The sequence below is a fragment of the Myotis yumanensis genome, unplaced genomic scaffold (genome assembly GCF_028538775.1).
Source record: "Myotis yumanensis isolate MYYU_CA2020_CCGP unplaced genomic scaffold, mMyoYum1.0.hap1 SCAF_3, whole genome shotgun sequence".
NCBI classification, from domain to species: Eukaryota; Metazoa; Chordata; class Mammalia; order Chiroptera; family Vespertilionidae; genus Myotis; species Myotis yumanensis.
The window spans coordinates 2,182,017-2,203,778 of record NW_027223754.1 but is presented as its reverse complement, the minus strand read 5'-3'; the positions used below and the strand labels follow the sequence as shown (position 1 = coordinate 2,203,778).

Here is a 21,762-nt window from a genome sequence, read left to right as displayed (position 1 = left end):
GTAATGTGTGTGTCTGGCTGTGTGTGTGTCTGTGTGTATGTGTATGTGTGGCTGTGTATGTATGTATGGCTGTGTGTTGCGTGTATCTCTGTGTATTTGTATATGTGTGTGTATGTGTGTTTGGCTGTGTGCGTATGGCTGTGTGTGTGTACTAGTATGTGTGTGTGTGTTTGGCTGTGTGTGTATGTGTGTTTGGCTGTATGTGTGGGTACTAGTATATGTGTATGGGTGTATGTGTATGTGTGTGTGGCTGTGTGTGACTAGTATGTGTGTGTGTGTGTCTGGCTGTGTGTGTGTGGCTGTGTGGCTGTGTGTGTACTAGTATGTGTGTATGTGTATGTCTGGCTGTGTGTGTAGACAGTGGGTTGGGAGGATAGCTTCCCTTATGCCTCATGTTTAATACTCACCTGAGGCTGTGCATTTATTGAACAATCCATTCTTACTTGAGCATCCAGCAGTTAACCTTTGCCCACACGTTTGCACACTATATTCATGGTTAGTTAGTGCATTATGGGTTTAATAACAAAAGTTTTTTTAAAATATGTTTTTATTGATTTCAGAGAGGAAGGGAAAGGGAGAGAGAGAGAAATACCAGTGATGAGAGAGAATCATGGATCGGCTGCCTCTTGCACACTCCACACTGGGGATTGAGCCCACAACCTGGGCATGTGTCCTGACCCAGAATCAAACTGTGACCTCCTGGTTCATAGGTCAATGCTCAACCATTGAGCCACACCAGCTGGGCACAACAAAAAGTTGTGTTTTTTTTTAATAGTTTAAAATATCTACATTCTTTATTTAAAGGTGTGTTTTTTTCAAAAACAAAAAAACAAACATGTTGAGCCCAGGCTGGTGGCTCAGTTGGTTGAACATTGTCCTATACACCAAAAGGTCAGTGCGATTCCTGGTCAGGGCATATACCCAGGTTGAGATGCTTATGGGAGGCAACTGATCGATATTTCTCTCCCTCTCCCTTCCTCTCTAAACTCAATAAACATATATATTTTTTAAAAAAATTACCTACAAGGACCTTTCATATGTTTTTGATTCTCAGAATCACCCTCGGAGATAGGCAGGTTTTAGTTATTCATTCTAATGAGGTATTTTCTCCATAAATACAGAATACTGCCAAGAAAAGTTTGCTTTTAGACCCTAGTTTTTAAAAACTTGTTTTTCTGGTAACTTTAGTTTCAGAAATTGCATTAAACATTTCTTATTTCCATAAGTCCATCCTTTACAAAGAAGATAAGAAATTTCTGAAGTCCACCTTTGAATTCTTTTTGGATTCACTCTGGCTACGTAACATTTTTAGTTGCCAGAAGTGTTTCTTTGTTTTGTTCACATTTTTTGAGGAGCAAGTGGGTGTTGAGTGTCCAGCTGTAGGTGTTCTGAAAGTCAGTGCTGGGCTCTTGCTTTGGAACCAGACACCCTGTGCTTTAGGTTTGCAGAACCCAGAGACTTTCTGGGGTCTTCAGGCTGCGTTTCCTCGCAGGAGGGGCAGGATTGCTCCTCAGTGCTGACGGGAAGCGTCTGCTCTTTCCATGATGTCTCACTGTTTTGTTGCATGTTTTACCAGTAATCAACAGTACACTTTGGGAGTCTTTGTACCTTTTCACAATTTTTGCTTCTTTAAAACCGAGTGTACAATTTCTTGCTTCTTGATTAAGAAGTTCCTGTATTCTGGGTGTCAGTTTGGGCTTGGGTTTGAGGCGTACTCGAGAATTATCCAGAATCAGCAACTGGAAACAGTATGGGCGTGTTTCTTCAAAAGTGCTTTTAGCAGAGGAGATCGCGGGCCTGGCCCGGGCAGCGAGCCTGCAGTTTCCGTGCCGCAGCCTCATCGCCACCACGGTCCCACCGCCACACAAGGAGACTCTGGAAGCTGGCAAAAAGTTTAAGAAGCATTAAAATACCAATTTTAAAAGTGTTCATCCATTTGTAAGCATTTAATTCACAGTCTCACCGAGTAGATTCTCTGACACTGTGTTCTGAACTTATGACAAACACAGACAAAATACCACACTGGTTACAATACTGATGTAAACTCTTCCATGATAAGATATTATAAAATGTTATACTTTTTAAAAATCCTCATCTGAGGATATGTTTTTTATTGATTTTTATAGAGAGAGGGAGGGAGGGAGAGAGAGAAACATCGATGTGAGAAACATCCACTGGTTGCCTCTTGCATGCACCTGACCAGGGATTAAATCCATAACCTGAGTACGTGCCCTGACAGGGAATTGGACCCGCAACTTCTTGGTGTACGGGGCAATGCTCCAATGGAGCCACTGGCCAGGCCAAACATTCTACTTGTAATTAAACATTTAAAGATGCGGGGGGGGAGGGCGTAGAGGGAGGGTAAGAGGCCAAGCAAAGGACTTGCATGCGTGTGTATGAGCATGACCCATGGACACAGACAGCAGGGGGCGAGGGCATGTGCTGGGGGTGGGAGAGGCCGGGAGAGGTCAGTGGGGGAAAGGAGACCCATGTAATACTTTCAACAGTAAAGAGTGAAATTTAAAGAAAGGAAAATAAGAACGCAGGTGGGGCAGAGCCGGGTGCAGTTGTGAGGCGGGGGGCAGCCGAGTCTCGTACCGTCACCGGATCGCTCTCCGCAGGAGCAGCTGCAGGCGCGTGTGCCCGCCCCGCATTCCCTGTGCGTCCTCTAGTGCGGAGCGTGCCGTCATGTGGAGTTATGTTCCCACGCCGTTTACACGCCAGGTTTAGGCTTCACCCCCAACACACCTGAAGGCCAGCGCACCCTGCGGGGATGGGACGGGGTGCAGGCCTCCGTTGGGGATGGGGATGGGGCCTCGGGGCCTCGGGGTGGGGTGCAGGCCTTGGGATGGGGATGGGGTGCAGGCCTCGGGGTGGGGATGGGGATGGGGCCTCGGGGTGGGGATGGGGATGGGGCCTCGGGATGGGGATGGGGATGGGACCTCGGGATGGGGATGGGGATGGGGCCTCGGGGTGGGGATGGGGATGGGGCCTCGGGATGGGGATGGGGATGGGACCTCGGGGTGGGGATGGGGATGGGGATGGGACCTCGGGATGGGGATGGGGATGGGGATGGGACCTCGGGGTGGGGGTGGGGATGGGGATGGGGCCTCGGGATGGGGATGGGGATGGGACCTCGGGGTGGGGATGGGGATGGGGATGGGACCTCGGGATGGGGATGGGGATGGGGATGGGACCTCGGGGTGGGGGTGGGGATGGGGATGGGACCTCGGGGTGGGGATGGGGATGGGACCTCGGGATGGGGATGGGGATGGGGCCTCGGGGTGGGGATGGGGATGGGGCCTCGGGATGGGGATGGGGATGGGACCTCGGGGTGGGGATGGGGATGGGGATGGGACCTCGGGATGGGGATGGGGATGGGGATGGGACCTCGGGGTGGGGGTGGGGATGGGGATGGGGCCTCGGGATGGGGATGGGGATGGGACCTCGGGGTGGGGATGGGGATGGGGATGGGACCTCGGGATGGGGATGGGGATGGGGATGGGACCTCGGGGTGGGGGTGGGGATGGGGATGGGACCTCGGGGTGGGGATGGGGATGGGGATGGGACCTCGGGATGGGGATGGGGATGGGGATGGGACCTCGGGATGGGGATGGGGATGGGGATGGGACCTCGGGGTGGGGGTGGGGTGCAGGCCTCGGGATGGGGATGGGGATGGGACCTCGGGGTGGGGACGGGGCCTCGGGGTGGGGACGGGGCCTCGGGGTGGGGATGGGGCCTCGGGGTGGGGGTGGGGATGGGGCCTCGGGGTGGGGACGGGGCCTTGGGGCGGGGACGGGGTGTGGACTGTGGCAGGGACTGAGGCGGTTCAGACACAACCGCTGCTGCTCAGCCGCTCAGCCACTCAGCCGCGTCCCTTTGCGCAGCAGCCCCCATTTTGACATCCCTGGACCCTGGTCCCTGATCTTCACGTGGTTCGGGGTGACGGGAGGTTTGTTTTTATTTCCAGGACTGTGGCTTTTTTTTTTTTAAAGGTTCGTACACCCTGTATTTATGACGGCATGCTGACCTGGTCTGTTATGATAAATACATGCGTGTCCCTTTAAACACGTCCATGGTAAGCAGGAGGGCTGAGGGCTTGGTCTCCTAGGAGACAGGGCCCGCTCCTCCAGGAGGGCCGGCTAATGTGTCATTTTGGAATAAACCTGCCTTTGTGACGACTGGTGCTGCTGAGCGGTTGGGCCCTTGCTCTCGGCTGATTGCGTGTGGTGGCTCCGTGGCCTCTTTGTGGCGGCTCCGTGGCCGCTCTGTGGCGGCTCCGTGGTGGCTCCGTGGCCGCGCCCGTCCGTGGCACCTCTGCTTCCTCAGAACTGTTTGTCTCACTCAGACTTTTAGTCACTTCTCTGCTTTTGCAGCTGAAATAAAGGACACGATTGCACGTCACAGGCAGAGTAGTGCTAGTGGAAGCGCCGAATATCACCACATGCCCGTGGCTTCTGTGCGTTAAAGTTAATAACAAGGGGTCATCCAGTTATATTTTTCTTGGTATTTTTTTTAAAATGTATTTTATTGATTTTTCACAGAGAGGAAGGGAGCGGGATAGAGAGTTAGAAACATCGATGAGAGAGAAACATCGACCAGCTGCCTCCTGCACACCCCCTACTGGGGATGTGCCTGCAACCCAGGTACATGCCCTTGACTGGAATCGAACCTGGGACCTTTGAGTCCGCAGACCGATGCTCTATCCACTGAGCCAAACCAGTCAGGGCAGTATTTCTTTTTTTAAAAAATTTATTTTTATTGATTTCAGAGAGGAAGGGAGAGGGAGAGAGAGAGAGAGAAACATCAGTGATGAGAGAGAATCATGGCTCGGCAGCCTCCTACATGCCCCCTCCTGGGGATGGAGCCCACAACCCAAGCCTGTGCCCTGACCGGAATCTAACTGTGACCTCCTGGTTCATAGGTCGACGCTCGACCCCTGAGCCAGGCCGGCCGGGCCATCCGGTTGTTCCCTGTTGTTGAGAGGGTCTCCGGCCCCGTTCGGTGGTTTTGGCGCTCCCGGTGAGAGTGCATTTGCCATAGAACACGGGTTTACCTGGATTCTCAGTTCTGGTGCCTCGGACCTCTCTTTGGGCCACCACCACACCGTCTGGATCGCTATTGATTTCGAGTCCTCCAGCGTTGCTCTTCTTGTTCAAGCTTGTGCTGGCTATTCTGCATCTCTCGAAATCCCGCGTGGATTTCAGAATCGCCTTGTCAGTCAGTCTCTGCGAAGAAGAGGGCAGCTGGGCTCCTGGGAGGGTCGCCTGGGATCTGCAGGATCTGAGCAGCGTCGCCACCTCACCCAGGTGACGCCTTGAGGAGGGATGGCTTTCCATTTGTCTGGGTCTTTAACTTCTCTCAACGTTTTGTCGTTTTGGGAGTATGTTCTTCACTTCTTTGGTTAAATGTATCCCTAGGTATGTTATTCTTTTTTAAAAAAAAATTTTTTTATTGACTCAGAGAGGAAGGGAGAGATAGAAACACCAATGATGAGAGAGAATCATGGATCGGCTGCCTCCTGCATGCCCCCTACTGAGGATGGAGCCCGCAACCTGGGCCTGTGCCCTTGACCGGAGTGGAACCCGGAACCCTTCAGTCTGCAGGCCGACGCTCTGTCCACTGAGCCGCACCAGCCAGGGCTGTTATTCTTTTAGATGCCATTGTAAATGGAATTGTTTCCTTGGTTTTATTTTCAGATTGTTCATTTCAAGTGTATAAAATTACAATTGATTTTTTTGTATCGATCTTGTGTTCTTCAACCTTGCTGAACTCGTTTGTTCTAATTGTTTTTAATTGATTTCTTGGGATTGCTTACACACATGAGCAGGTCATCAGCAAGTCAGGCAGTTTCCCTTCCTCCTTTTCAGTCTGGATGCCCTTTGTTCCTTTCATTGCCCAGTTGCCCGGCCAGGACCCCAGGGCAAGGTTGGACAGAGGTGCCGAGAGCACACCCCCCCCGCCCCCCCCCCCCCGCCCCCCCCCCCGTCTTGTTCCTGATCTCAGTTGTTCACCGTTAAGAGGGATGTTGGCAGCGAGCTTTTTGTACCTGTTCTTTATCAGTTTGAGGGAGTTTCCTTCTATCCTTAGCGTGTTGAATATTATCAGGAATGTATGACCATGTTTATACGTTGCTGGATCATGGACAGTTTTTGCATTCATATTCACAAGCAAAATTGATCCGTAGCCTTTTTTTTATTCTTATGATGACGTCTTTGTTTGGTTTTGGTATCTGGGTAAACTGGTCTCATAAAGTGAGTTGGGAAGCGTTCCCTTCTCTTACATTTTGGGGAAAATTTTGCGAAGAATTAGTACTAATTCTTCCTTCCGTTTTTGGCAGAGTTCCGTGGAGAAGCCGTCTGGGTCTGAGCTTTCCTTGGTGGGTAACGTTTTGTTACGAACTCATTGTCCTCACTTGTCACAGGCTCATTCTCAGCGTCTGTCTCCTCTTGAGTCTGCTTTGGGAGTTTGTATCTTTCTCGGAGTGTGTCCCCTTCCGCTAAGGTGTCCGGCTGTCGGCACACAGCTGCTAGTGTAGCCCTCACACTCCTCACTTCTTCCAGGTCTATGGCGATGTCTTCTTTCATTTCTGATCCTGGTAATCCCAGCCTTCCCTTCTTTCCTTGGCCAGTCTAACCAAAGGTTTGTCGGTTTTGTCGATCTTTCTGTAGAACCAGCTTTTGGTCTCACTTTTCCTTTGTTCTTATATTCTCTGTTTCCAACGTTCCTGTTTGAGTTTCCCCTTCTTCCCTTGGCTCTTCTTCTTCCAGTGTCTCCGGCGGAAGGTTAGCATCCACAGCTCTGCATTTCCCTCTAAGCCAGCGGTTCTCCACCTTCCTAATGCCGCGGCCCTTTAGTACAGTCCCTCGTGTTGTGGTGACCCCCAATTTCATTGTTGCAGATTGAACATAATTGAAGCATAGCGATTAATCACAAAAACAATATGTAATTATATATGTGTTTTCCGATGGTCTGAGGCGACCCCTGTGAAAGGGTCGTTCGACCCCCAAAGGGGCCGCGACCCACAGGTCGAGAACCGCTGCTCTAAGCACTGCGTTTGCCGCACGCAGTATGTTTTGTTATGTGCGTCTTCATTTCCATCGATTTCAAAGCACTTCCCCTTTGATTTGTTCTCCGTCCATTGGTCCTTTAGAAGAAGTGTGCGAGTGTCCACAATCTGTGAGCTTCCCGACTTCTCCCCGTAACCGATTTCTAACGCTACCCCATGGCGACCAGAGAACGTAACGGGTATTTCTGTCCTTCCCACGTGTGGAGCTGTTTTACGGCTCAGCGTGTGGCCCGTGCTGTGGGACGTTTCGCGTGCCCTAGAGACGATTGTACGTTCTGTGGCGTATTTGGGTGGGAGGGTCCCTGGTGGCTGCTGGGCCTGGTTGATTTGTAATGTCGTCCACATCGTCCGTCTCCTGTCCAGCTGACCGGCCCTTTGTGGGAAGCGAGGCACCGAAGTCTTCTCGGGTGCGGGGGAGCCTCTCCCTTCGTGCTTGTCAGTCTTTGCTCCTGTATTTTGTTGTTTTGTTGCTGAGGGGCATGTATCTTTACAGTTGTGATATGTTTCTGACGGACTGACCCTGCTATCATTCAGAGACACCCCCTGGTTTGTTTTAAAGCCTGTTTAGTCTGACACCAGTATCAGGGCCCTGGCTTCCTTGTGGTTGGAATTCTCATGGAATGTCGCTTCCTGTCTGCCTGGGTCTTTGATGTACAGTGTGTCTCCCAGGAAGCACGGAGTTGGGTCATGTTTTTATTTTAAAAATCTATTCTGACAATCCATGCCTTTGACAGGATTGTTTAGCCCAGTGGTCGGCAAACGGCGGCTCGCGAGGCACATGCGGCTCTTTGGCCCCTTGAGTGTGGCTCTTCCACAAAATACCGACTGCTGCGCATGGGCCACGAAGTTTCAATCGCACTGTACGTGTGCGCCCGCATGTGGTATTTTGTGGAAGAGCCACACTCAAGGGGCCAAAGAGCCGCATGTGGCTCGCAAGCCGCGGTTTGCCGACCACGGGTTTAGTCCGTTCACATTTAATGTTATTTTGATATCTTTGGATTTACATCTGCTATTTCACTTTTTGTTTTCCATTTCCTTGAGTCTTTTTCATTTTTTTTATTCCTTGCCACTTCTATTTTGTATTAAGCGAATATTTTCTAACGTTGCATTTAAATCTGTCTAATGGTGTGTTTTTTCCACTATATACATTTTTGGTTATTTCCGAGGCTCTCTTTGTTTTTCTTTATTCTGTTTTCTCCTTTTTCTTCATCTTGCACAGTTTCTGTCCATCTGTCTTCCAGTTTATTCGTGTATTCTTCCTTCTGGCAGCCCAGGTCGGCTGCTGAATCCGTAAGTGGTTTTATTTTCCTTGTTTTACTTGTCAGCACCAGCCTCTCCGTTGTTTGGATAATTTCCACCTCTTCATTCTTGTTCTCCTTTTGGGCCAACCTTCCTTGACTTCTTCACTCGTAGTTCCCAGTAGTTTTGTGAGCACGTTTATAATGGTTGCTACGAAGTCCTTTTTAATAACTGATCACTCTGACGGCAGTTTTGTTGCTTGTTTTTCCCCCTGGTGTACGGGTCTTACTTTCCTGTTTCTTCGCATGTTCTGTCATTTGAATGAAAATTGTACACGTCAGTGGCATATTGTAGCAACTTGCAGCCCGGACCCCTCCTCCTCTGGAGACTGCCTGCGTCTGCGTCAGACCAGGGATGGCGTCCGAGGTCGCGCACGGGACTCTGTCCACGGCGACTGTCCGTCTGCGTCCGCACCACCGTCCTGGTGACATGGCCAGCCGTGCCGGGGAGCCTCTGGGGCGGGGCCTCTGCTGAGGGTCCGTGGGAGAGAGCCCCGCTCAGGCTCCCCAGCACGCCCTGCACGGCGGGCGCCCTCCTCAGCACCCGGGCCGGCCGCGAGTCCCGCCAGAGCAGCGTGCGGGGTCAGCCGCCTCCGGCCGGACCGCTGCTGCCACCGCCGGGCCCGCCGTGAGCGGGGAACTGGGGAGTCAGAGCCGCCCTGTCTTGTTCTCCAGTGACATTCGCGAGCACCTGTGACACGGCACGCGAGTGACGAAGAGTGGCACACGCCATCTCAGGTTCTGAAGCGCATCATTCCTTCTGAAAACAATTCAGCAGCGTTATCCGCCCAGGAAAGGGTCTGTGCTTTGCGGAAACTTAACAGACACGCGTTATGTGAGCTCCCAGCTCCCCACGTGTGACGCGCCTGCCTGGACGCGCCCGGCCGCGGGTCTCGTTCCCCCGGTTCTATGCAGGACGCTGGCCCTCTGCCCTGTGGCTGGCGGTCGGTTCCCCCAGAGGATCTGGCTTCTCTTCTGTCCACGTTCCTCAGGTGGTTGTGTTTGGAAGGGAAATGGCTTCTGTAGAAAGAAATGCACAAGGACACCCAGTTTCTCCTCCCCTCCTACCACCTCAGCTCCCGTTTTATTGGTAACATACAATCTGCCACTTTGATTCCCGGGAATAAACTGTGAAAAGGAACAAAAAATATTAGTCCCGCCCCCTCACCTGGCTGAGCCGATTCATTCAGAGACGCCCAGTTCGCCCATCTGCGCCTCGAGGCGGCGCACGCGTCGTGGGTCGGAGCCGTCGCTGCTCCGTCTCTGCCCGTTCTGGGCACCGACGTCGGGATGTTGGCAGTCGGGCCCCAGCCCACGCGTTCCTCTGTCACAGCTGAGATGGCTGCTTGTCAGAGACGTTGATGCCAGCCGGCGGGGGCATTCTGAAAGAAACCCCTGCCTCGTGCTCGTCCGTGTACTAGTGCATGCACACTCAGGCGTACACGCACACGTATGCACACATGTGCTTGTCGTCCAGTTAACCTCAGTGCCACTGTCCGTGAGACCAGGTGGGTTACTTATTCAGGTAGCTCCTCACCAGAGAATCGTGCACACCCCTCTGAGCGGGCGTCTCCGTGCGCACCCCTCTGAGCGGGCATCTCCGTGCGCACCCTCTGAGCGGGCGTCTCCGTGCGCACCCCTCCGAGCGGGCGTCTCCGTGCGCACCCCTCCGAGCGGGCGTCTCCGTGCGCACCCCTCCGAGCGGGCGTCTCCGTGCGCACCCTCCGAGCGGGCGTCTCCGTGCGCACCCCTCCGAGCGGGCGGCTCCGTGCGCACCCCTCCGAGCGGGCGTCTCCGTGCGCACCCTCCGAGCGGGCGTCTCCGTGCGCACCCCTCCGAGCGGGCGTCTCCGTGCGCACCGCTCCGAGCGGGCGTCTCCGTGCGCACCCCTCCGAGCGGGCGTCTCCGTGCGCACCCTCTGAGCGGGCGTCTCCGTGCGCACCCCTCTGAGCGGGCGTCTCCGTGCGCACCCCTCCGAGCGGGCGGCTCCGTGCACACCCCTCCGAGCGGGCGGCTCCGTGCACAGGGGCTCCTCTGAGCCAGTGCTGCGCTGGGCCTTGCGCTTTGCCGCCTGCAGGTGTCCCTGCTGGCCGCTCCCACCAGGTGGGTGGGGTCTCTCCGTGGCCCTGCTTCAGCCTCCTGCTGAGCTGAGGGTGACGGGTGACGCTGCAGGGTTCGCTCCCTCCCGGGGACCCTGGTGCGGTGCGGGCAGCTGGGCTGGGAGTGCCCCCTCCTGTGCCGAGTGGCTCTCTGAGGCGGTCTGAGCAGAAACCCCACCGGGTGCCTCGGGATGACCGTCTCCTCGCCGATCCGCTCTCAGGGTCCCTGTTGGCTGAGTCCCACCTGAGCCACGTGGCTGACACAGGGATTGGCCCTCCCGTGAGCTGAGCTGGCAGGGCTGGGCCTGGACGCTGTGGCGATCGGCTTGCTGCCGCCTCTTGGCGGCACAGACGTTAGAGTCATGGTCCTTCGACACTAGTTTCTGAGAGAGACATTGGAGAAAAGCTGTGCAAGTTTAACCGGCCGCAGAGCCGTGCGCAGGCCCCGGGTCCGCGAGGGTGTCCCTGCAGGACTTCTCGGGGCCTTAACATGCTCAGCGAGATCCGTCACCAGCCTGAGCGTGTGCCAGGCCGGTCCTCGGGTCTGACCCTCTCCCCCCTGGACACTCGGGGAGGGGAGTCGTCCTAGTCTCTTCCCGTCTCCTGTCTCTACTGCCCGCGTGTGAGGTTCCCCCTGGGCCTCCCGCCCGCACCTGCTCTCCATCCCGCCATCGCCCCTGGCGCATCTCTCGTCACTGCAGCCTCTCGGGGGTCGGTCTCAGGGCCGTGGCTCCCTGTGACCACCCCCCAGGCTCTGAGGGGCTCCCACCAGCCCCCCCGCAGCCGCCTCACCAGAGCATTTCCTGGCTGTGTCCTCCGCTAGACCTCAGCGCCTGCTGTCCTTTCTCCTCCGCCTTCTTCCTGAAACACTGTCCCTCCTGCCGCTCCCGGGTGACCTCTGGGTGGCGGTCCCTGTCTGCCAGGCACCGCACACTCCCCAGGGAGCCTTTCCTTCCTCCTTCTCCTGTTCCTGTTCCAGGGCCCTGTCTGGGGGTCTGCAGGTCGGGGTCCCCGCCTCTGCACACTGTGGGGCACAGGCTGGGGGTGTCCACATTGCGCCCCCATGAAGGCGGCAGGATGCTCGCCGCGAGGCTGCGGGCACCTAGGGCCACACACAGGCCCCAGGGGCTGTGTCCCAGGTGGGGACTGACTGGGGCCTGGGGTAGGGAAGCCTCTGAGAGAGAAAGGGGACCCCTGTGTGGTGTGGAAAGGTCGGGGCCCTGCCTGAGGTTCACGTGGGAAGATGCTCGAGCTTTTGTCAGCGGAAGAGGAAGGGAGGGCACCGGGTTCAGGGCCGGGGTCTGCAGGTCAGGCTGTCGTCGGGGCAGGAGGGACAGAGCCCCCCATGTCCCTACCAGCCGTGTGTGTGGCTCCTGCCGACCCGCGTCCTCCCCGCTCGGGGTGGTCAGTGCCTGGACTGTGGTCTCCCAAGGTGTGCAGGGCCTCCTTGTGGCTTTCGTTGGCGTGTCCCTGATGCCAGGGGACGTGGAGCATCTCTTCATGCGCTTCCCTCTTCTTTGGTGGCGTGTCTGTTACGGCCTGTGGCCCATTTTTAATAAAACTACTTACTTTTTTTTATTGTTGAGGTGTAAGAGTTCTCTGCATATTTTGGACAACAGCCTCTATCAGACGTGTCTTCGTAAGGATTTCTCCCCGTCTGTGCCTTGTCTTCTCATTCCCTTGGCAGCGCCTTCCGCAGAGCAGAACGTTTTAGTTTCAGTGACGTCCAGGTCATCAAGTGCTTTCGCGGATCGTGCCTTTGCCGTTGTACCTACAATGCCGTGGCCGTGGCCGTGGCCGTCCAGGTTTCCTCCTGTTCGGGGCGTTGATAGTGTCTTCTGTTTTACACTCAGGTCTGTAGTCCACGTCGGGTGAAGTTATGGGGCGAGTGTGAGGCTCACGCGTGTGCACGTGGTGTCGTGTCCCGCGCCGTTTGCCGGGGAGACTGGCTTTCTCCACGGGTCGCGCTGCTCCTTCGTCGAGCCCGGTCGGCCGTGTTCACGCGGGTCCGTGGCTGGGCTCTCCCCTCTGTCCCTGCGACCGACCGGCTGTTGACGCGCCCGTTCCCCCGTCCCGACGGCTGTGGTTTCAGTCTGAGCACGTGGCTCTTCCCGAATGCCTCGTTCTGCTGCCCTTTGTACGCATGTTGTCATGGTGACTCCGGGTCGTGCTCTGGCTTCTCACCCAGGGCTCGCTCTCCGCTGGGCTTCCTGGGCACGGGTTTTGGGCGAAGGGGCGAAGGTGTGAGTGTGCAGACGCGTCTGAATTGTGACGGGGAAGCTATGGAACATCCAGTAGAGACGCTCCGTTCCACACGCGTGTCCCGTCGTCTTAAATGTCCTCGGGCGCATTCAGTGCCGCCGCCTCCTGGCGGTAAACGTCCCGGGGCCGTTTCGTGTCGTTGAACCTGTATGCATGGCACCATAAGGAGCGAGGGGCCGCACGAGGCACCGTGGGCCCTGCACCCCCACCCGTCCTGCTGCTCAGAGACCTTTCCCGTCTCCCCCTTTCCCACCTCCGGGGTGGGGGCCCCTCTCCTGCACCCCCGGCCCCTCCCCGATGCTCAGCAAGGTCACACCCTGATTCGGGACAAGGGGTCTGAGAAGCCACATCAAGTTCAATGCAGAGGACTGGACCCCTTTTGTGTAGTGTGTGTGCTTCCCTGTTGGCTGCTTTTCCAAAGAGTAAGCCTGGCTTCTTCCTGGATGTCTTCATCATCTCTCTCTCTCTCTCTCTCTCTCTCTCTCTCTCTCTCTCTCCCTCTTCCTCTCTCTCTCTCTCTCTCTCTCTCTCTCTTCCTTTCGCCTGGGGACGCGTCCCTCCTGGCGCCCCACCCTTCTCGAGTTGGCCCACAGCCCCTCACAGCCCTCCCCCCTCCACCCGCCCCCTCAGCCCCCCGAGCACAGTCACTTCCTGGAGGCCCTGCCTCTCGAGGCTCCGGGCTTCTCCTTAGCGCGGTGCTGCTCCCTGGCGGCTCCTGCCACACGCGTGCGGGCCCCTGGGCTTTGCTCCGTGCCGGCTGGCGGAGTCTCCCTCACGGATCGCGGGTGTCGGAGGCGTTTCTCCGCGGGACCCCGAGCACCGTCCCGACCGCCTGCACCAGCATCTCCTCTGCGCCTCCCGTTCTGAGCTGCACAGCCGGCGTGCGAGGCTGGGCTTGGCGTGGGCTGTGCTGGTGCTCGCGGGCTGTTGAGCCAGAACCCCCTGCCGTGCAGACAGGGGGACCTGCAGCGGGCGACAGTCTATTCCAGGGACGGCCGTGATTTTAAGTGCCCCCCCCCCCCAACTGGATGGGTGTTTTGGTCTGCCTTCTGGGATAGTCCCTTGAATTCATTTTAAACTCCATTTGAAAAGAATGTGTTCTCCTGTTTTTAACTCCCCTTTTATAAGCACAGCCTCCTCTCCTTGGTCGTGGGCAAGCGATCCGCCCTCGTTCTGAAGTGTGGTCTTTATTTCACAACGTCCTCTTGTTTCCTATAATGTTCCTGGTTTTTTTTGGTTTTTTTCCCCCCATTTTTCTCCGTTTTGGTCCCTCAGTGGGGCTTTCTCTAGGCGTGAGCGCCCTCAGCTGCGAGTCTTCACTCAGTGCAAGACATGAATCATGTGAGGAGTTTGGCTCAGTGGATAGAGCGTCGGCCTGTGGAGGAGGCAACCAATCGATGTGTTTCTCTCACGTCAATGTTTCTCTCTGTCTTTCCTTCTCTCTTCCACTCTCTCTAGAAAATCAATGGAAAAATAGCCTCAGGTGAGGATTAAAAAAACAAATGAATGTGCCGCACGGAGTTCACGGGCCGTTGGTGGGAGGCGTTCCTCTCGGCCCCTGTCCTGCGTTGGGGAGGGGAGAGGGAGGGGGAGGGGGAGGGGCAGGTTTCTGTTCACCTTTGCTGATGACCCCCCGCCCCAGGGCCGGTCCCTGAACCCCGTGCTGTCTGGTTTCCGGGGACAGGGGACCCCGAGGTTTGCCCTCTGGGTGTAGATTTGCAGCCGTGGCCTCACCCCCACCTCGGGGAGACGGTGCCTGGGGCCGGGGCCTCTCGCTGCTGCCCAGGGTCCTCCCGCGGAGATGCTCCCGGACGGGGCCAGATTCCGGCTCTTCTGAGAAGGCCTTCTGTCCGCCACCTCCCTTTCAAACTCTGCTGCCACCTCTTCCGCTGCCCCTGTGGGTGAGGTTCCCCGCGGCTGCTCCGCCAGCCTGCACCCCTGGACGGCGCGACCGAAGGCCTGGCCGAGCCCGGTCCTCACGCGTCTCCCGGCCCAGCAGTGGTGGCAGCAGCGGTGGCGGCACCGGGAGCTGGGGGTGCAGATTCTGGTGTGTGTGCGTGTCTGTGTGTGTGTTTGTGTGTCTGTGTGTGTGCGCATGTCCCTCTGTGTGTGCATGTCTGTGTGTATCTGTGTGTGCCTGTCTCTGTGTGTGCATGTGTGTGTGTGAAGGCACACGCAGAAACTGTGCGTTTGGAGCAGGCGCGTGTCGCCCTTATTGAGGTGGGTGGGTACAGCACTGCCCAGCACTGCGCATGGTGAATGCTCAGCACGTGGTGGTTGGGCTACGGCTGCCCCAGGAAACCTTCATCTCCGTCGGGTGATGAACCGGCACCACCTCCGACTTTCTCGTGTCCCATTTCAGAGGCCACGTCTGGGCTTAGACTTAGCACGTGTCCCTCCACGGCCGTGCCCTCCCCATGGCTGGTTCCTCTATGTGGCTGTGTCCTCCCATATCCCCTGTGGCCTTGTCCCCCCCACAGCCGTGTCCTCCCGTGGCCAGGCCCTCCCATGACTGTGCCCTCCCATGGCTGGTCCCTCCACGTGGCTGTGTCCTCTCATGTCCCCTGTGGCCTTGTCCCCCCCCACAGCCGTGTCCTCCCGTGGCCAGGCCCTCCCATGGCCAGGCCCTCCCATGACTGCACCCTCCCCATAGCTGTGCCGTCCACGTGACTGTGTCCTCCCATGTCCCCTGTGGCCGTGTCCTCCGGTGGCTGTACCTTCCATGTGGCTGTGTCCTTCTGTGTCTCCCTGTGGCCATGTCCCCCCGTGGCTGTGTCCCCCGTGGCCATAGCCGTGACTGGGAGGAGCTTGTCTGCATCACACGAGAGCTGTTTTGAGCACAGAGTCCGTCCTGTGGAGTCAGAAGTCAGCTCTGGTGATGGTTTATGAGTCCCAGGCCTCTGCACTTGCTGTTGGGCCCTGGGAGGACCTGGCTGATCACACGGGACCTGTGGTGGCGGCCGGGTGGCACGCGTGTCCTCGGAGAGGAGGTGGCGTCCTGGTCGAGGGCGTCAGGGTTACGGCCACAGCCTCCGTGTCAGGGCCTCCCTGCGTCTCAGACAGGGCGGGGCAAAGGTGGGCGTACAGCTGTTTGTGTGGAAGATACTAATAATTAATAACAATACAGGAGAGAGTGGTGTGTCTCGCTCACACCTGCAAACCCACCCTGTGTTCAGAGGCGCGTGTGCCCCCCGGGGGTCCCTGGGGTGCACAGGAGGCCGCATGGTGGGTCCCGGACGGCACAGGCCACCCGCAGCCCCCGGGCTAGCGAACCTGTGATGGGAGACGTGTGGCGCCCAGCGTCTCCGGTTCTGTTGAGTCTGCTGGGCCGTCTGGGCGTGAGGACCTGGCAAGGCCGGGCGGTCCCATTAGCAGAACGTGCACGGAGGAGGCCGTGTCCGCCGGGCGGTAACCGCGTGTCCTGTCTCCACAGGTGCTGCCCGGCATCCTGCAGAAGCACTGCTGCATCTCGCCCGACAGGAACACCGGTGAGTGCGCGGCCGGGGCCGGGGCCGCGGGCGGAGAGCTTTGCGTGGCGGGGGCCTGGGTGCTCGGTCGCTCAGGGCCCGTCCTGTCGTCTCTGAAACGAGCGGACGGAGGCGCCTCCCGTTCCACGGGGAGCGAGGACCCGAGCGTGGAAACACACTCGGGTGGTGGTTGTCCGGGTGCTGAGGGAACCGGGTGTCTTATACGGTTGAATGCGTTCGTTTCCGAGTGTCCTGTTGCTGATTATACGTATTTATTACGGGAAGGCACCGCTCCGCTGCCTGGACGCACTCGGAGTGTCTGCCGTCGGCTTCCCTCGCCGTCGGGTGGGAGCCGGGCAGGCGCCTGTCTCAGACCCTCGGGAACTCAGGTAAAACTTGAGGTCTTTCCTGGGGGACCCTGTGCTGGGCGACCTCCCCTGAGGCTCTTCGTGGGGGCAGAGGGTGCCAGGGAGGGAGTTTGCACCACTTTTAAGGAAGCCCGATGGGGGGGGAAATGTAAAAACAAACTATGGGACTTTGTTTTATTTTATTTTATTTATTTATTTATTTATGTTTCCTTCCAGTCTTTTTTTTTTTTTTTTTAAATAATTCTTTATTGTTGAAAATATTACATATGGGACTTTGTTGTTTTAAAGATAGGGAACTGACAGAAAGAACCCGTGTGTGGGGAGCTGTCCCGAGTGGCCGCCGGCCCTATGCTCTGGGGCGGGGCTTCTAACGGCGGGGTTTCCCTCGGAGAAGGAGAAGGAGCAGGTCCCTGGGAGAAGGGGGCGCTGTCCCTGTCGCGGAGGTCCTTATTCCGGGGGCCAGTGGGCCGTGGGCCCCGGGCTCTCTGCCTGGGGGGGGTCGGGGTGCCCGCTCTCCTGCCCAGCTGTCCCAGAAGGGACCGTCCCCGAAGTGAGTCCCACGGGCGCCTCTGTGGGGCGGGAATGTAACCTGCGGGGCCGACGTGAGCGTGTGGCCCGCAGCACCTTTACCGGACGGGGGAGCCCTGCCATCCCTGCGCGAGGGGCCGGCGCGGGTGGCCTGATGCGTCCGAGGCCGAGCCCCGCGTGTTCGGGGGAATGAGGTCTGTATCGTTATTATCACGTTTACTTCTGCACGTGGAGAGATGACACGACTGACCCTCAAAAACGTTGCCAGCTCCGGCTTGTCCCTCACGCAGTCCTTTCTCGGCCGCGAGGCTCCGCAGGCTCACGGCTTCCGGGGAAATCTGTGTAGGACACGGTCCATGTTTTTGAGCGTTTATTTTCTGAACGTTTTCATTCATAATGAAAATAAACGAACAACTCCCCCGCGAATAAACAAACACTTCTCAGACGGTGCTGGCCAGCACCCGCGAGTGTCGGCAATCCAGAGAACGTGCTTTCCACTTCAGCTGATGACGTCTTTCGAGCGCATGGTGGCTCCGGAGCCGAGAAGCAGCCGCGATGTTGGCAGAATGAGTTAAACGCCGAGTGCTCTTCTCTGGGAACTAAGTGGGCTTTTAATACTGAGATGAATTCTGTGTCTTCAGACCGTTTGTTTTAAAGGAAAGGTTCAAGTTGATATGGGAAATGGGGCCGAACTGAAAGGTTTTATTTGTGTTTCATACGGATCCATGAGGCCCCAGCCTCTGGGCCCACGGACGGTGGGCCCGTGAAGACTTGGATGTCGGGGGTGTTTGCTGGGCAGTTTCCCGGAAAAGGTTTGATGTGATGGAGAGCTTCACTCTGAAGGGCCCGAGGCCGTGACATGAGGCGCAGAGAAGGGAAGAAATGGAGTCAAACATGAAGAAATGATTGGGAGGAATTGTAGCTGTGAAGAGTACGCTGAGTGAAATAAGCCAGTCAGAGGAGGATAAATACACATGATTCACTCATTTGTGGAATATAATGAACAACATAAACTGATGAACAAGGACAGAGCCAGAGACGGAGAGGCAGCTATCGGACTGTCGGGCCTCGGAGGGAAGGTAGGGGAAGGTAGGGGTAAAGGGGAGAGATCAACCAAAGGACTTGTGTGCATGCCTATAGGCCTAACCAATGGACACGGACACCAGGGGGGTGAGGGCATGAGTGGGGGGATAGGAGGTAATGTGGGGATAAGGACACATATGTAATCACTTAATCACTTAATCAATAAAAATATTTAAAAGATGCAAAAAGAAGAATGTATTCATATTGAGAAAGACCTAAACAAAAACAAAAACAAAAGAACAAAATCAATGCAGAAATCTGTACTGCTCTCGTATTAAACCATTCATCACTGGATACGTGAGCCAATTAAGAGAGAAGCACCATTCATATCATTTCAAAAGAAACATTTTCAACGACATTTTATTTTTCTGCTTAATAAATTATAAAATATTATAATTTAAAAAAAAAAAGAGTGTCGGTTCACAGAGAGTGGAAAGATTCTGGAATTCCAGCTTTTGCCATGAGTTTATCTGAAATGCCCGAAGCTGCCCAATTATTTCGGAAATGTTTGGGGATTGGAGACTCGGACACAGAGGGAACTGCTTTTGCTTTTCAATGGCTGTGGGGGTCCTTGCGAACGTGGGTGTCATTCGGTTTTATGTGAGTGGGTTTACGGAGACTTTTCAGCGTTTTGATTAAGAAGATTAACTCTGGCCGGAGCCTGTTTGTCTCTGGCCACAGCGTTGGCCTGCGGGCTGAAGGGCCCGGGGTTCGATTCCGGTCAAGGCCATCTACCTCGGCCCTGTTGGGATGCCTGTGGGAGGTAACTGATTGGTGTATCTCTCTCACATCAATGCTTCTCTCTCTCTCTCTCCCCGGCCCTCCCTTCCACTCTCTCTAAAAATCAATGGACAGATAGTTATTTTGTTTAATCCTCGGGTGAGGATAAACAAAAATCAACTTTGGAATGAATGGGTCGGAAGATGAAAACCTTGGGGGTTCTCGCCGCGGATGGCGGGGGGGAGCGTGCTTAACCCCCTGAACCGCACGCTGAGAGGCAGGCAGGGGGTAACTTTCATGGTATGTGTGACTTTAGCACGATTTTTTTAAAAAAAAAGATTGACTTTGGGACGAGTCGTGCCCTTTTTTGCCGTGTGATGTGTGATGTGCACTTGTGTGGAATTGCTGCGTTCCCGAGAACTCGCACCTCCCGGCTGAGCACCGGGGAAGACGCCCGTGTCAGGGCTTCTCATTGCTGGCAGGGGACCCGGTTCCTGCTTCCTCCAGGAGCCTGTGGCCCGGAGAACCAGCCTCGGTTGGTTCTGTGACTGAGCAATGAGAGGCGAGTGCTGGCAGGACCGCGTGGAGACAGGCGATGAGGCCCGGCTTGTGCAGAGAGGGGGGCATGAGGAGCCGCAGGGTGCGGGGAGCATTTTACATCCACGACGGGGCTCGCCAGGTGCCCGCCCAGGCCCGCCTGGCACGCAGGCCCATCTGATGGAGCCTCGCCTGCCGCCGTAGCCCGCTCTGCCCCCCAGGCGGCCGGGGAAGGACTCAGGGACGTGTCCCGTGGCCTCTAGCTCAGTCCAATGCCCGGCGCTCGCTCGCCCTCCCACGGGCACCAGGTTCCCGCGTCACCGGGGCCTCCTCCGTGGGGCGGGCCGGCAGCTGTGGGTCCGGATTCTGCGTTTCTCTGTCAGCGGAGCTCACTCACGCTTCTCGCCCTGTTCTTTCCGAAAGTTTCTCTCTTCTCCAGAGTCCCATCCCTGACTCCCTCCCGCTTCCCAGGGAAACGTCTTTAAGGCCCGGGATGGTCTCCAGGTCACGTCAGGGACGGGCACAGAGCTGGGCTGCAGGTCGGGGCAGCAGGGAGCTGTCTCCTAGCAGCAGGCCCCGGGTGAGCAGTGTGTCTCCCGCAGCAGAATCTCCGACAGGAAGGTTGGCGCGTGGAAGACGTGATCTGGGCACCGGGCGTCCAGTGATGTTGTTTAAACGAGGCACCAACCCTAAGGCGGGTGGACAGGCCCCTCAGCACGCCCCCTGGCTGCTCCGAGGAGGGGCGGTGTCTGAGGTGCGTGATGGACGGGGTGCCCCGCACCTGCTGGGAGCTGCGGGCTGGACCCAGAGATGCGGGGGAGCCGCCCGGTGGCTCAGAGCCGCCTCCTCGGGCTCCTGCCTGAAGTGACGAATGTGCCGTGGATGCGCCTCCTGACGCCGTGTCACCAGCCCGGGAACGCACGCGCCAGTGTTGTTCTGCTCGTCTGTTCGGCAGGGACAGAGTGGCAGGGGAGCACGTCTCCAGGGCGGGCGGCCAGGGTCACTCTCCTGCCTTTCCATTGCACGGTCACGCGTGGAGCTGTGGCTGCGGACCCGGGAGGAAGCGTGCGCTCGGCACCACCCCGCCCTTCCCGGGAGGCCCCTGCAGGGTGTTCCTTGTGAAAAGCTCGGCGATGAAGGTGAGCCGGAGGCAGCTCTCCTCGACCCGCCCGCCGTCCAGAGTCCCTGCTGCTCCTTCGGCTGATGTCATCCGGCTGCCGTCCTACGTGACGTCAGTGAGGGAACAGGCGTCCGGTGGGGTAGGACTTTCCTTGACTTCGGTATCAGCAACAGGTCAGCCAGTCAGAACTCGGAGCGGGCTGCTCCGGTGCCTTCGCGTGCGCGGGGAGAGCCGGGTTGAGACCTAAGTCCTGGCTTCGAGGTGCGGCGGCACAGGGACCCCGGGCGGCACAGGCTGTGGCCGGCGTTCCTCCCAGGGAGAGACGGGGTGTGTGTGGGGTGCTGCCCACCATTTCTGTGGGTCTCGGAGCATCTGCTGCACCATCACTGTCACCGTCAGTGCCTTCGGCCCTGCTGCGTGCGGCCACGACTCCCACCTGATGGCGGCGGCCTCCGGGGCTGTGTTTCCGGGGCTCAGGTGCAGCTTGCTCTCCATGTGGCTCTAGTCAAGGCCGCAGACCAAGCTCCGGCCCCGGCACTGCCCACTGACGGCGGGGAGGCCGGCCTGCACCCCTGTCCCCGCCCTGGGAGCAGGTGGGCGGCCCCCACGGGCAGGGCCGGGGGGACTGGGGGAGACGTGTTTAGATCCGAAGCTCCCGTGCGGGCATCGGTGTCACGCTGTTCATTATTTAGGGTTTGGGTTCCGAGCGTCCTGTGAGCAACCGATAAAGCAAAGTAAACGGAAGCTGCGTAGGGAAGGGCCTGGGTTTCCCTTCCTTACGCAGGGAGGGCGCCGCCGGTCACCCTCAGAGGCTGCGGACAGTCCCCCGGAGTCACCGCTGCCCTGGGTTACCTAAGCGCTGAGGCGAGCCGAGCCCATGCTCGCGGCCCCAGATGCGCCTCCAAACAGGCCTCTGGGTTAGTGAGCAGATGCTCGCACGGCGCTTCACAGTCCGCACGCAGCACTGCGGGTTTCTGCCGGGACAGGGCCTGACGCCGGAGGGACATCCCCGGGAGGGCTCCGGGCACGGTCAGGGCCGGTATGACTGTCCCCTCCCGTCCTCGGTAACTGCCCGTCAGAGCCCAGCGCCAGGCTCCGCGTCTCAGACCCAGTGCCGTGCACACGGTTCTTTAACCCCAGGATCGGGTTTCCACCGTGGGGACCACGGCCACGGCAGCTGCCCCGCGCTGTGGCTTGCGTGGTGTCCGTGT

At 57.3% G+C, this 21,762-nt stretch overlaps 1 pseudogene; it reads right to left on the bottom strand.

The window, feature by feature from the left end:
* Positions 1–1,234: 1,234 nt before the first annotated feature.
* On the bottom strand, positions 1,235–2,690 carry LOC139004949 (UPF0711 protein C18orf21 homolog pseudogene; annotated as a pseudogene).
* Between the last annotated feature and the right edge of the window lie 19,072 nt (positions 2,691–21,762).